General features: G+C 37.6%; 1 protein-coding gene across 1 annotated transcript in view; it reads right to left on the bottom strand.

Annotated features, from left to right (window-relative positions):
* KIAA0825 overlaps positions 1–16443 on the bottom strand; it is a 405751-nt gene that overhangs the window by 295003 nt on the left and 94305 nt on the right. The gene's annotated exons all lie outside the window — the stretch shown is intronic.

Here is a 16443-nt window from a genome sequence, read left to right as displayed (position 1 = left end):
CTTAAACTGTGGAATTTAGTCCCGTTCTTAAAGAGTAAAAAAATGCTTAAAAAAATCTTTAAGTATTTATAAAAACTGTTTCACCTCTACATCGATGCTAACCCCACATATATTAAAGTCTATCTCTAAATAGCCCTATTCACATCTACTAGTCTCCCATCGGCATGCCAGAGAACACAAGCGTGTACAATCATCATGTATAACTAAGGTTTTGCCATTAAAATCATGACCCAAAAACGAAAAGAAAGAACAAATATATTATGATTCACTTAGTTGTTGCTTGATTCTCATTTGGCCTGTAGATGCAGGCTGGTCTAAACTTCTAAATCATAAAGATGTTCTTTTTGGAACCAGATTGTTTATAAGGCAAATTTTCAAAAAGTTTCAGGATTCTTCCTAATTCTTTAATAGTTTGGCTGGAAATTAAACATAGGTTTTGTGTAGCTCAATTCTAAATTGGAAATATTGTGAATGTTTACAAAGTAAGCAAAAAAGCCACCCCCCCAAATCTCTGAGAATTATGTATAGATATATATATGACCTAACAGTGCTACTTGTTTAAAAATATGTAGGGTTGGGGCTTCCCTGGTGGCGCAGTGGTTGAGAGTCCACCTGCCGATACAGGGGACACGGGTTTGTGCCCCGGTCTGGGAAGATCCCACATGCCGCGGAGCGGCTAGGCCCGTGAGCCATGGCCGCTGAGGCTGTGCGTCCGGAGCCTGTGCTCCGCAACGGGAAAGGCCACAACAGTGAGAGGCCCGCGTACCAAAAAAAAAAAAAAAAAAAAAAAAAAAAAAAAAAAGTAGGGTTGGAGGATTATACTTGAAAAGGTCTTACCTTCATGACCTGGATTTAGAAGGATCCAGAAATGTAACAATATTGAAAGGCAAATCTATTTCAATCCATGAATCATTATAACTTAATAATGAAAGAGGATAGAATAATATGTATGACCTAAATCTAATCATTTTGTCCCCGAAAAGCAATGATTATGATACAGGTCCATTAATTAGTAGTTCTTATTTCCTATTACTACTAGCTCAGCGTTCTCCCAAGGTGCATCTTGAGGGTTAATTTATGGGGAAAATAATTTGTGATGAATTCATTTTGTGAAAGTCCAATTGAAGTAAAGTAAAACACAAAGGATGAAATAGAATTTCCCAAACTTATTTCTTTTATTTTCCCACACAGCATCTCACAGGACTTGTTTTAATCATCACACTTCAGCTCATGATTTCTTTCTGCCCAAGCATACCTATTTTTCTGTTCCTTAGACTTTTCACTGTTAATCACACTAGGAAAGGGTTTCCCCAGGCAGGAGCTCCCTTTACTTTTGCCTTCACTAAATTAATCTCCTTTTCCTTCTTCTTTCAAGATTAAATTCTTATCTGGATACAATCAATCCAGGAGTTTGCCTTCCCGTGTTAAGCCAATCTGGTCTTTACCTTTTTTTTTTTTTTTTTTTTAAATCACTGTAGAACTGTCTCACTTCAAGAAATTTTGGACATATCTGTTTACACACAGGCAAATATGTTTACCTGGGTACCAATCATTGTTATAAAATACATGAAATAAGGATTGTTGTTTTATTATAGAATGAGCTCTATGATTCTTAGGAAATACAAACTTCTCCTAAATCCCAAGAAAATTATAAAGAAAAAATCTAAGTTTCCATTTTAGAGCAAGACATTATTTAAATTCACCATCAACTAACAATGAATAAATTCATGTAAATAATAACTAGATAGCTGAGGTTTTTTCCTCTCTCTATATTTTTAATAAAACTTTTTTCTAAAATATAAAATTCTCTGCTATTCTATTATTTGGAGTATTTAGAACACAATTGAAATTTTCCTTCATGACAAGGTTACAAGGAAAGTTACTCTTTTTTTTTTTTTTTTTTTTTTTTTTTGCGGTACGCGGGCCTCTCACTGTTGTGGCCTCTCCCGTTGCGGAGCACAGGCTCCGGACGCGCAGGCTCAGCGGCCATGGCTCACTGGGCCCAGCCACTCCGCGGCATGTGGGATCTTCCCGGACTGGGGCACGAACCCGTGTCCCCTGCATTAGCAGGCGGACTCTCAAGCACTGCGCCACCAGGGAAGCCCTAAAGTTACTTATTTTTGTGCTGCACTCAGGGACTAATGTCTGTCCCTCTGTTAAAGGGCATTTCTCAAAATGACAATCATTCGAAAAGTGTTCTGTGATCAAATAGGTTTGGGAATTACTACATACTAACGATTCTTTTAAGTGATTCACAGTGCAAATTAGTAAAATAAAGTCTATTCACTTCTATAATAAAGTTAAAAAAATTAAAAACTTAATGTTTCTCAAACTTTTTTGACCAGTGAACACTGGTTTACTGACATATCTATTAACTTCTAGAATTTCTCAAACTGCTTAGGGGACACTGCTCTGGATTACAGTCCCACTTGAGTATTTATAGCTGCTTTGTAGTGTTTCCCCATATTGTTAGGCCTTTCACTGTGGGTTCTTGTTGCTGCCCTTTTCCACTTATAAACTGTTGTTCCTAATAGAATCATGGTATTTTTCAGACTCCTTTGAAAAACTAATGAAAGTCTTCTAAATCCTTGTAGACACTCTTATTGAAAACAATTCAAGTAGTCATAGTTTCAGGGCTAAACAGAACCACCTGAAGTCCATCCATGGTTGTCATAGGGCAGCATGGTCCAGGACTTTGTGTTTTATTAAAAATGCAAATCCCTAGGTCATCTCAAGATCCCTTTTAAGCAAGTGCCCCAGGTGAGTTTTCTGCAAAGGGAAGTTTGAGACCACTGCCTGAGGGATCCATGAACTCTAGTTAAAAACCCCTGTGGTTGAAAATCACTCTCTAGGCATCAGAAAATGGATTTTGGTCTTAGCAAGTCAACCGAAGAGGTGCTATTGTATAAAACATCAATAACTATTAAAAACAAAACAAAACAAAACCCTTTACTTTTTCCATGGTCAAGAAATGTATTTATGATTTTTTTTTTCATTTCTGGAAGAAATATGGAATGTCTGTAGGGAATTTCTAAGATAAATTATTATTTATCTATATATTTGCTCTGGGCAAAGGTAGAACTGCTCCTAGAAAAAACACCTAAAGAATAGTTAGAGTTCTTCAGGCACACTCATCACAAATGTAAAATGATTTCCTTGAGTCCATAGACTACGTCCAGTTTATTCATTATAGTATCTTAAGAACCCAGCACAAAGTAGACACTCAAAAATACTAGTTAAAAAAATAAATGTATGAAATCCCTAGAAATATCTAACAAAGAAAGAAATATAAAACAAAGAAAGATTTCATACCTAATCCTAAGATGCATTCTTCAAAACAATAAATATTTAAAGATATAAGTCAATAAATAAATAAATAGACAAATAATTACAGTATTATATACACATTCTTTTTAGTATTTTGTTTGACAAAATAAATTTTAAAATTATTTCTAAAAAAGAAAATGTGTGCAAAAAGATATAAAAACAATGATGATGTGGAAATTTGATAAAGCATATTGATATAACTGACTAAAACACAATTTTTTTGTGTTTAAAAATAAAATTATATTTTAGAAAAAAATTCCACCATTAAAAAATGCACAGATATTCATAGAACTGTTATCTTAACAAAATAGAGAATCTCTTCTCTCTGTCTCTCTGCCTCCTGTCTCTGTCTCTCTCTATATATATATTTATACATACACACACACACACACACACATATAGATATATCACTTATAAAGAATATATAATACTACAAATTATATACTTAGAAGTGTTTTTCACCCAGTAACTAATAGTTGGAATATTAACTCCATTATCTTGTAGCAAAAATAGGGACACTGAAAATAAATCTAGAGGGACATTAAAGCTTCTCACATTTGATCTACAACAAAGCAGCTTTTGGAATAAATATCAAAGTCCAGCTAAATCAGACAGAACATAAAAATGTGGGTTGTGGCTGAAAGTACACATATTATTTTCCAAAACCATTAGCAACAGAATTCTTGTTAATAATAGCATTAAGATACATGAGAAAATGAGAAGCTAGAAAATCAGATAATCTGAAGCTGGTGGATCAGTATAATAGGATAAAAGGTGCACATTTTAGTTTTCCCAAGAAAAACGAACACTAGCCACCCTATTATTGACTGTAAATGGATCCATTTTCAGTGAGGAAGTATTCTTGATGCCACCAGACAAGTGATGTAAAAAAGAGGTGACACAAAAAAGCTATTGAAAGTCTCATTATTCCAGATGAAATTCATGACATAATCCAAATGGAAGATATTTGTTCCAGTAAAGAGAACTTTTTAACAGTCTTACAATAAGAAGTCAGCAGACATTGCTTAGGAACAAATAACAGGCTGTACTTTTCCTAGTACCCAAGTCACTTTCTGAGAGCAGGTGGGGCTTTGGAGCACACTGTTGTGTTCCAGTGGCCTGAAGGAGCCCTGTGCCTTCTTGAGCGCCTGCTTCCAAGGAGCCACACAGCACGGGAAGGAACAGAACGTAAACACTAAGTCCCTTCTTTGTTACAGGAGCCTCGTCAGTAGATGGAAATCTTGAAGGACCTGCAGGCATTGCTTTTTTGTCACATACACTAAGAAGAAATTGAAGCTGTTTATCCCCCTTTCTATGGCATTATTTTTGTAACTTTTCGTTATTTTTCAAATTTATATGACTAGGAAAGCATTTGAGGTAAAGACAAAGAATATTTCCACCTTAGTTTTCCAAACTGAATTTATTATTTCTTATCTCTTTCAAGGAAGCTTCCATATGTACTACCCAAAACAAACAGGGTAAAACTTTAAGATAAATTGAGTAAATGAATGAGCAAGTCAATTAATGACTAAAAGGAGGAAGTGAATAACTTTGAAGTTGAGTGAAAGTGTAACCAGACACAATGAATACATAGACATTTAGATACCCCACAGTTAAGTGTCAGGACCCTTCTTCTATATGGTGAGAGGATGCAGAAGGAACTATAGGGAAAGCTGAGCCTCAGAAAGGTAAATGAATCTGAAAGTGAATTCAGGAAATGTTTAACTCTTAGAAGCTGGAAGTTGGACTCCCCTTCTCTTTTGCTCTTTCCTTACTTTTGTTTCTTCCCCCATGTTTTATTATGGGGCATACTGCTATTTCTAGCACCACTACGTGAGGCACAAGAGGTAGCACAATGGAGTAACTAACACATGGAATTATGAACCAGAGGGTCTGGGTTCAAATTCTGCCACTGCTTCCTACTAGTTGTGTGACTTCTAGGAAGTTATTTAGTCTCTCTATGCCTCAATAGTGTATAAGTTTTAACTGAGTTAACATGTTAGAACAGTTCCTGAGAGGTAATAAGGGCTGTATAAATGTGTGATATTACCACCTCCTCTGAGAAGCCTGCCCTCATATCCTAGGCCAGCTTAGTTTCCTATTCTCCATGTTCCTCCCTATTTTACCCTGCACATATCTTTATTTTAGCACTTACTGTGTCATTTATAATAATTAGTTTGCGAGTTGTCTCCTGCAACTTTAATCTGAAAGGCAGAGATTTTTTCCCTCTTTACTGCATTCCCATTATCCATCATAGTGGATGATACATAATGGTGAGCGTCAGAGACAACACCAACTGTTTTTAACTCATTTCGTTTGGCTTTTTTCCCTACCATAAGCAAGCTTCTTTAGTAAAATACTAATATTAAATGAGTTTAACATTAACTGTTGTATGTCAATTTTTAACAGGAAATACTTTGGGGAGTAAGAACCATAAACATTATATCAAAGACCTATTTCACTGTAAAATACTTTAAATATCACTATTATTTAATAGGTCCATCTCTAAGCTTGAACATGCATAAAATTGAATGGTAGCTCCACTCCAAGACCTTCCACTGCTTCTTTGCTATGTCAACCCTTCAAAACACTGGTTTTATTTTCATGTGTGTGTGGTCATCATCATTTTTAGGGGCTAATATAAGCTATGCACCTATGCTCATAGAAAGAATGGCATATGATTCCAGGAGGTTCCCCGATCCACTGAGGTCTTAGGGCCTCATTGATAACCTGGTTAAGGCCCTCTGCCTTGGTGTGCCTAACCTGATGAGAAGTCAGATGAGCAGGCCTCAGGGTCTTCCTCCCACTGAGGAGAACTGTAGCTTCTAGAAATGTCTACTTCCCTTTGCAAGAAGAATGGGTTTGGTCCAGCTTCTACTTCATAATCTCCTTATCACTCTTTCCATATGATAAAAGTTCTCAAAACATTTACAGAGAGAACTCTCTGCCTACTAAGACACAGGCCCTGTGGTAAGGTGAGGGAATAAACTGAGGAATAACTAACTAATCCTCTACCTGCTCATGAATTTAGATAAACACACAGATTAGTACCAAGTGGCTACTGCTTTGATAGTGAGACACGATGACCAAATCATTCTATTAGAATAGATTGAATTGCTAGTATACACCATATCTGCATTTGCTATACCTTCTTTCTCTGACTGTTCCAGGCAAAGATAGTTGTTATGCTTAATTTTGCATCAACTGACAGGATTGGTAATCATGGTCTAAAGACAGGTAGACCTAGGGACAGAGGGAGTCACTGTGTTTGGAATAAATCCTCACAACCCACGCAAAGCCCCCACGTGACATGGAGACTTGCTGCTCCCTTTGGAAGGGCTCACATAGCAAATCTCTCCTTGCTTCACATACCACTGGCTGAAAAGGGTGGAGATAAAGTCATCTTGAAGCTATTCTTCTGGGTCAATGAGAAAAACTAAAAAGAAACTGCTTCTATTATTACCCTTTTATGATTCCCAGGCCAACACTGGCTCCACTGGATGTTACCTAAATGTACTGCTAAATGATAACAAAATTCTCCCACACTCCATTCCATCTTCTCTGGCAGAAGCTGTCAGTATTACATTAACAAGGGATCAGACTTCTCATTCATTTGCCAAGGGTATAATACTCCTGTCCCTCTGCTATTTTCTCTCTTTCTTATTTTGTTTTTCTGACTGAGAACATGAGAGAGAATATCTGACTCCTGTTGCGGTCACTGTTATTTGAAGATGCTAATCAAAGAATGGCTTACATTTGAATTCAGCCAAAATTGAGAAATGTACCCAGGATAAATTTCTGAATATTTTCTCAGCTGACTTTTGTTTTATGCTGGTATAACTCCCAGTTATAAACACGTAGATATGCTGACCCTTTTAAAGAACATCTTAATAAAAAGACATCTCTAGTGTAATGAAATAGGGTTTAAATTCTAAGTACTGTATGCTAATGGCATATTATTAATGAAATATCTTCCTAATATCCCTTTCTCAGTCTCAAATTTTGCTAGAGTTCAGTTAATTATAGCTCTTATCATAGGTGTTACATTCTATTATCATGACCAAAAATTAACCTGCAGAAAAATCTTAAACTAAGTTAACAATTCATTTATACTATAGTCTAAGGTTGTATCTGAGAGTTGATATTTCACTTTTTAAAAGAATATGCCATGATAGAGATGTTACATTATCAGCTTTTAATATAACATGTTAAAAATTAATTTTAAAAATTTAACACTGGCGTAAAAATATGCCATCATCACAAAGATGGATTTAAGTTAAGACTAACCTGCTGAGTATGCTTCCTAATATATTTTCTAATTGAATCATAACCTTTCAAAAGAGATTGAACATTTTTCCTCTCTTATACTAAAAAATAAAGAGTAAGATTCTCTTTGCACTTTTTTTTAATCAGGTAGGCAAATTACAATGCCTATGAAGGTATGTTAAAGTTAATATGAAAGGAGATAGATATGGTGATAATAGCAATATCTCGTACCCACCCAGAAAGCTGTACTCATGAGCTCATTATTCTAACAGAGAGTAGCACAGGCCCTAGACTTAGGGAAGCCATTTACCAGGTGTGATAGCACCTCACCGAGCAAATTTTATAGTTATTTTACCTTTTTAGCTGTCTTCCTCACCTAAGTAATAGTTAATTCAGCCACAAAGGCAAAGTCATATCTCCTTCAAACTTCAAATAAGACTCTGGAGCCCCCTGGGAAAATATCATCTTTTATATTGTCTTCCCTCAAAAGGCCCATGAGCTACGAAAAAAATCTTTAAGTGGGTTTCACTTGCTAGCTCAACAAAGATTTGCCTTGTACGTATAATGCACTAGGCAACCATGTGACATACACCACTGGTGGTAACAGTTATGAGAGAGGTATAGAGTAGCATCTGAAAGTAGGATGGGGGTGACTAGTCAGGGCCATGCTTCATACCAGTCACTATCAGCTCCTGTGGCCACCCCTGTCTCTTCAGAGCAAATTTATCCCTCTTCAACTATTTAACTTCAGGCAAGAAAAAAGGCATTAGTTCCAATATATATTAAAAACTCAGAACTGAGAAAAGTCCACAGATAAAAAACTAATTGAGGACATGATCAGGAGTTGATTGTCAACCTATTTTGATATAAATGGCCAGTAATGGGCTCTGTTGTTCTGTTACAGTTTATTTCATGAAAATATTGCTTTTGACTGGAAAAAGTAAATTAAAAAATACATGAAAAATTAAACTGAACTTGGTTTTTCTTTGCATATATAAATATTAGTTGTCTTTGATTTTTATATTATAATAAAAAATATTAAACTGTTCAATAAACACAAATACTTTAGAATTCAACTTGCATTGCATTGGGCCCAGTGTTGTTGGTACCTCGGTTGTGACAAATTAGAAAGGAAGATAAGAGTATCTAGAAAGACATCAAAAAGTCTACAAACAATAAATGCTGGAGAGGGTGTGGAGAAAAGGGAAGCCTCCTACACTGTTGGTGGGAGTGTAAATTGGTGCAGCCACTACGGAGAATAGTATGGAGGTTCCTTAAAAAAAAAAAAAAAATTGAGTTCCATATGATCCAGCAATCCCACTCCTGGGTGTATATTTGGAAAAGACGAAAACTCTAGTATGAAAAGATAACGTGCACCCCAATGTTCATTGCAGCTCTATTTACAATAGCCAAGACATGGAACTAACCTAAATGTCCGTCAACAGATGAATGGATAAAGAAGATGGGGTACATATATACAATGGAATATTAGTCAGCCATAAAAAAGGATGATACAATGACATTTGCAGTAACATGGATGCACTTAGAGCTTATCACACTAAGTGAAGTAAGTCAGACAGAGAAAGACAAATATCATATAATATCACTTATATGTGGAATCTAAACAAAATGATACAAATGAACTTATTTACAAAACAGAAATAGACTCACAGATGTAGAAAACAAACTTTTGGTTACCAAAGGGGAAGGGGGGATAAGTTAGGAGTTTGGGATTAAAAGACACACACTACTAATAGATAAACAACAAGGACCTACTGTATAACACAGGGAACTATATTCAATATCTTGTAATAACCTATAATGGAAAAGAATCTGAAAAATAATATATATACACACACACATATATGTTCAGCTATATATACACATGTAGCTATGTATATATTACTGAATCACTTGGCTGTACACCTGGAACTAACATAACATTGTAAATCAACTAACTATACTTCAATTAAAAAAAAAACAGTAGATGGAAAGGGAGAAAGAGGGAAAGGCAGTGAGAGATTAGTGGAAGGGGAAAGTCCCCTCTAACAGGGATTGGGGCTTTATAGTTTGTAGGATAAATCTGGCCCACAGCCTGTCTTGGTATGCTCTGTGAGCTATGGTATAGTCTGGCTTTTCTCTTTGTAAATGGGTGGGAAAACTTTTAAAAGGAGAATATTTCATGACGTATGAAAACTATATGAAATTCAAGTTTCAATGTGCACAAAGTTTCATTGGAAAACAGCCACACGGATTCACTTGCATACTGTCTCTGGCTGCTCTGTGCCACAATGGCAGAGTTGAGTAGTAAAGACAGAGACTATATGGCCTGTAAAGCCTAAAATACTAACTACCCCTTTATGGAACAGAAAACCTCTGCCATAGAAGAGAAGGAAGAATGTGAAAGAGAAACAGTCACAGACAAGGTAACAAAGAAAGGGAGAAACAATGTTTAAAAAGGAGCGGCAAGATGAAATGGAGATAAGGGTAATCAACAGCTACCATTTACTGAACACATAATATATGGTAAAAGCCATACATACGTTATTTCTCACCTTCACCAAAACCATAATGAGGAAAGAGGCTCAGAGAAAGTAAGTTACTTATCATTGAGGGACAAATGTGAAAGTACTCTTTAAGAAAAATAGCAATGACACTAAATTTCAGTTGAAAAACAAAGTACTATGGGAGTCAGGAGGTGATTTCTAGGAACAGCGTGACTCAGTAAGATCCATGTAAGAATAATATGGACAATTTTGGTCCATCAACAAGAGACAATGTAAACTTTACCCAGCACTGAGAATCATCTTTTATGTGTATCTTTCTTTCAAACACCAAGTGCTATCAATGATAATAGAAAATAATTATATAATGCTTACTTTGTGCCAGATACTGTTATAAGCATTCTTCCATACATTTATGCTAATCCTCTAAACTCTGTGAGGAAAGCACTAACATTAGCACTTGCCTTGAAAGTATGAAGAGGTTAAATAAATTGCTCAAGGTCACAAAGCTCATAAGTAGCTTTTTAAATGTGCTTGCTACATTAGGATCAAACTATAGCAGGCATCAGAATTACCTGGGGAGCTGTTAACACACAGATTGCCAGGCTGCCGTCAACGCTCCTGATTCAGTGAGTCTGGGGTGGGGCCAGAGAATTTATGTATATATATATATATATATATTTTTTTTTTTTTTTCGGTACGTGGGCCTCTCACTGTTGTGGCCTCTCCCGTTGCGGAGCACAGGCTCCAGACGCGCAGGCTCAGCGGCCATGGCTCACGGGCCCAGCTGCTCCGCGGCATGTGGGATCTTCCCAGACCGGGGCACGAACCCGCATCCCCTGCATCAGCAGGTGGACTCTCAACCACTGCGCCACCAGGGAAGCCCGAGAATTTATATTTTTAACATGCTCCAGGTGATGTTGCGGCTGCTGATTTAGAAATCACACTCTGAGAACCATTACTCTATCGCCTCTCTCTTTATTTTTTTTTGTACTCCCACCTAGCCATCCTGTTTTCAATGTTTAAGGCTTTGCTTCAGGATAAACTCTCATCAAAATTCACACTTAGATCTGAGAGAAAATGGTCCTCTAGGCAGTTTTCTTATATTCTCCTCCCATTCAGGTAATCTTACACATCACTGGACAAGTTCTATTTCTTAAACACTTCTCTCAAGTTACTTTTCTGCTCAAAAACGTTTAACAACAACCATGTATAACTTAAACATCAAAGACAAGTTTTCAAGACTCTGTATGTAACCTGCCCTTATGCTAGGTATCATGTCATGCATTCAGTCATCCATTTATTTGACACCTTAGTTTTTGTCTGCCCAGCACCCTTTTCCCCCTTCTAGTAACGAGTTGATTCCTTGCCTGTTCAGAGGCCTTCTCTGAGACATTTTGAACAGAGGTACCAGGGAGTTGTCAGGATGTAAGCAAGAAGCTAGCTGCCAGGGATCACCTACTTTATGGAGTGGAGAAACTGTTCTGAGAATGAAGTCATCACATGGGGAGAAACCAAGACAACAAGTGATGAAATACAGCTTGAAAGCTAAGTTCCATTTGCTCAGGTCTCCAGAAATCTTCCAGTTTCTGTCCTTCCAGAGGTTTAATTGTTTAGAGCTTTCTTCTATTGTGTGAACTACCACATTCTTCTATAATCAGTGCCCCGCCCGCCCCCACCCCCCGCTTTTTGCATATGAAGCAGAGAGGAGTAATGGGAGAACAATGGAAGAACACCCACAAGCTCAGAGTCCTGGCTAATGCTTTCACCAGTAATCTATAGACTAGTTCCTATGTGCCAGTCACAGGTCTCTTCATGGCCTCCAACAAGTCACAGTAAATCTCCACCACATTGCTGTCTGAACTGCAAGGGAAGCTCTTTCCCTTAACCTCTGCCTACACAAGGTCTACATACCCTTCAAGGCCAAACTCAAGTCCAAACAGTGTTTCTAGCTTGCTCTTTCTTACGCTAAAATCTCCCTTCTCTGAATTTCTTATATACTTAAAGTTTTACACAAATTACTTGGTGATTAATTTGACATGATAAGATTTTTTTCCTCTCATATTGCTTTGTAGCTTAGTCTTTTTCACCTCCTAGATTTGAAGGTAATAGGGACAGAGTAAAGGGACAAAGTACGTGATTAAATAGTTAATCCCAGTGAGGTATCATAAGTAAAGGAAAAAGTATGCAAGAGCCCTGTAAGTCAATGATCACTCAAGAAAGCAGGTTTGCTTAGCCACAGAACCATGCAACAGAAGCACGAGACATGTCCCCGAACAATAAAACAATGGTGGAATAAGACCCACATCCTGACCAGTAGGTAAGTTAATAATTCCTAGGACACGCTTCTCTGAGCACACTAATGACAAAAACATAGGGAAAGGTGCCATTACCCTGAAACCTAAGATGATTTACCATACTTTACTATACGTTACTGCCTTTTTGCTCATTTCCATTGTGCCATGACAGTCCCAGTTTGACCAGGTAGGGACAAGAAACCCCCACACACACCTGATGTAGAGGAGGAGCTGATGATGGAAGCATGATGTCTACTCGAGAATGAGGAAGAAGCTGGTCTTCTCCTCTCCCCACTTTTCCTTGATTAGAAAACTGTAGTCCGCTAAGTTCTTAGTGCGGCACTCCCTTGCCCGCCCACTTGTATCTCTCACAAGGGTCCTATACTAATAAACTCTTCCCGTACCTGTCACTCTGCCTCTCACTGAATTCTTTCTGCACCGAGACAGAAGAACCTACGCTCTACTGAGTACCGAGTGGGTTTCAAAGGCACTTGAAGACACCAAATATAATTTAGGCTTTAAATTGATTTCAAACTTCCGAAAAAAAATTACTTGGAGGAAAGTCGTTTTTCTCAAAAGGAATACTATTGATAGTTTCAGAGTTGAGCTGGGGGTGTGGGTGGGTAGCAGAGGGCAGGACTGAGCTACAGAACAAGGCATCTTGTCAGAAATCTCTGGGTTGAGTGATGAGATGGGAGAAGCCAGGAGGACTGAGAAACAAGGCCCAGGTTTCTTTCTGTTGCGCCTTCCAGATAAACCCTCCATTCTGTATACATTCCCTACTTTGCATTAGAGGAAAGCACCAGGAAGAGAACACTGTCTTCCTGCCTTTCCAGATCCTGCCTACTCTGTAACCAACACACTTCCATTTCATCTTGTTCATCCTGGACAGAAGTCAAGAGCGACCCCCACCAGCTGGAATCACTTTCTCAGAACTCTGCAACTGCTTGTCTGCATAACTCCCAAGCAGCTTTTCATATATTCATATTTGATTTCTCAATATAGATGGGAAGTAAGGGTTTTATGCCTTTTGGAATTCCCATTAATCCTAGCACAATATTTCTTAAATAGTAGGGGCTCAATTAATAAGTTGATTAGTTGGCTACTACAACATACCTCTAGATACTGATTTATTTCAAGAAAATGATTTGCTTAAAAAAATATTCATTGAACTCCTATCACGTGTTAGGCAGTGGATTGGGTGCTGGGGAAAATAAATAATACTTGCCCTTGAGGTGCTTAGTATCCATATGGGGAGACAGACCCCTAATTAGATATTTTAATAGAATATGCTAAGAGCTTTGAGGAAGGCATATGGAGATGCTGTGGGAGCATGGATTAGGGGCTCTAGCCCAGAGAAAACTTCCTGGAAGAAATCACACATGAGCCATCATAAAGGATCAATGGGAATTAGGCAGAGAAGGGGAGGAAGAGGGTAGGAGATGGGAGGAAACAGAGCATGATCAGGGGTTTCTGTCCGTTCAGTGTTACTAGAGAGTGAAAAGTATGAGGTAAAGAGAGTCATGAGATGAGGTTGAAGGAGGCAGGTGCCAGGTCAAGGAAGGCTTGCTTTCTAATACTAAGTAGCTGGGGGTTTATTCCTGACAGTGATGTGCTTGGCAGATGTTTTAGAGGAAAATAAGAATAAGGGTAGGAAATTCAATTAAAAAGCGAAACAAAACTATTTTAACAGTCCAAATGAGAGATGAGAAAGGTCTAAATTGTTCCTTGATGACAGAAATGGAGAGGGAGAGACAGACTTGAAAATATTTAGGTAGTGAGGCAAAATGTAGAATCTTGGTAATTCTTTGGATGGCGGGGGAGGGGGTAGAAGGGGAGAATGAGCCATAGTTTCTGCTCGAGTGATCCTTAGTGGCATTAACTTGGACTGGGGAAGAGGACTGAGATCAGGGGAATGACGAGGAGTCCCGGTGTGTCCATGCTGTGTGTGGAGTGCCTGTGGAATATCCGAGGGACCTGATGAACAGACATTAAGCTCTACCAGTACACAGCTCTGGGGGGGAATCAGTGCTGGATCTAGATCAGGTAGTCATTCACACATGGTGACAGTCAGAGTCAAGATGATAAACAAAGGAGATATCCAGATATATCTATTATTTTAATTTAGTCTTATTTCATTACTATTGTTCATTTCTAAAGTTAGTATAGCCCTTCCAGATGTCATTATATGAAGCGTTTTAAAGATAAAATGAAGTATTCAATGAGAAATTGATTTAAAAATAACAAACATGCAGCCTTTTGTCATATATTGGTGTTTAGGAACACCGTATTAACATACGATGGCAAGTCACTCTGTCAGATTATTGCTACATGTTTTAAATAATGATAATAACAAAGCACTTAGTCTGTGCCAGACACTATGTATAATATCTATATTAATACTTAGACACTATGAGGTAGGTCTTGTTATTATCATCTCCATCTTAGAGATTAAATGACTGACACTCACAAAAGATAAGCAACCTATCCAAGGCCACAAAGATGCCAAGTGGCAAAACTGGAGTGCAAAGCAAGTCTGGCTCCAAAGCTCCTAACAGCTATAAGGCATCGAGCATTAAGTGCCCTGCCCTCACCCCCAGGCCTTTTTTGTTTTTTTGCAGCAGTGAGAGGATAGCTGACAAAACAGCAATAGCCTCGATAATCCAGAAGGAGGCAGCCAAGCACAGGAATTTTAACACACACACAAAATCATAATTAATGAATTGATGTCTAAATGAAAACATGCATCAATCTAGGTATCCATGCTTCTGAATTTGCGTAGTTAAAACCAACTGACTATATTGGTTTTGGAGGGCAATTTGAATTTACGCATCAAAATTTACATTAGCTTATTCTTTGGCCCAGGAATAACTCTTCTAGGAACAAAGATTTCAAAGATATACACAGAGGCATACAAAGAAAAGAAACTGGGAGAAATCCTAACACCTGTCAACAGGAGCTAGTTAATTAAATAATTAAATAAATAATTATACAATAGCTTGCAGCTTATAAAAAAAATAATGCATTTCATACATATTGATACAAAAGAGGGCTTCCCTGGTGGCGCAGTGGTTGAGAGTCCGCCTGCCGATGCAGGGGACACGGGTTCGTGCCCCGGTCCGGGAAGATCCCACATGCCGCGGAGCGGCTGGGCCCGTGAGCCATGGCCGCTGAGCCTGCGCGTCCGGAGCCTGTGCTCCGCAACGGGAGAGGCCACAACAGTGAGAGGCCCGCGTACCGCAAAACAAAACAAAACGAAACAAAACATATTGATACAAAAGAGGTCCATGACATAGTAAAAAAAAAAAAAATTTGCAGAGGAATTTGTAGAATGTACATACACAGCACAGGCAGGTGTGTAAGTGTAGAACGGTACACACCGAGCTATTAACAGGGATCACTTTAGGATGGTAGGATTAAGGGTAGAGAGGGTGAAAGAGACCTAACACTTTTTACTTTATATACTTCAAATATGTACATACACACACACACATTTACATGTGTATTTATGAAATAGTGGGCATGTACTGCTTTTGGAAGGAAAAAATTAAGACATTTCTAAATCCAGTGAGTCAACAATCTAATAAGATTAATTTAAATTTAGCCACATGCAAATAAATTATGCTGCATCTATATAATGGAATATCATGGTGCTACTGAAAAGAATGTCAGAACAGATTGCATTGACATGGGAGGAGATCATGAAATATTAATTGGAAAAAAGCACATTGGAAAAAATACAAATTTGTATGTTAATTCTTATATGTGCATACAAAAAATTCTACAATATTCAACAAAGTATAAGAATAAGAGAGGTGACCCTGTGGAATCAGGATTTGAGGGAAGGAAATGAGTTCTTAACTTTCTCCTTAACATATATCTGAGGTTTTAATTTTTTTTAATAATGAAAATTTAATACTCTGATAGATTACCTAAGTAATAAAAATATTTTCATCTTATTTCCTAGCTTAAATATTTGATATCACAAAATCTATATATATGACCTAGAAAAAAATTTCAGATTCAAATGTTTATGAAATATATAATTT

This window comes from Leucopleurus acutus (genome assembly GCF_964270905.1).
Source record: "Leucopleurus acutus genome assembly, chromosome: 3".
In the NCBI taxonomy this organism is placed as follows: domain Eukaryota; kingdom Metazoa; phylum Chordata; class Mammalia; order Artiodactyla; family Delphinidae; genus Leucopleurus; species Leucopleurus acutus.
Note: the sequence above shows the minus strand (reverse complement) of the source record. Positions and strands in the feature narration are given on the sequence as shown.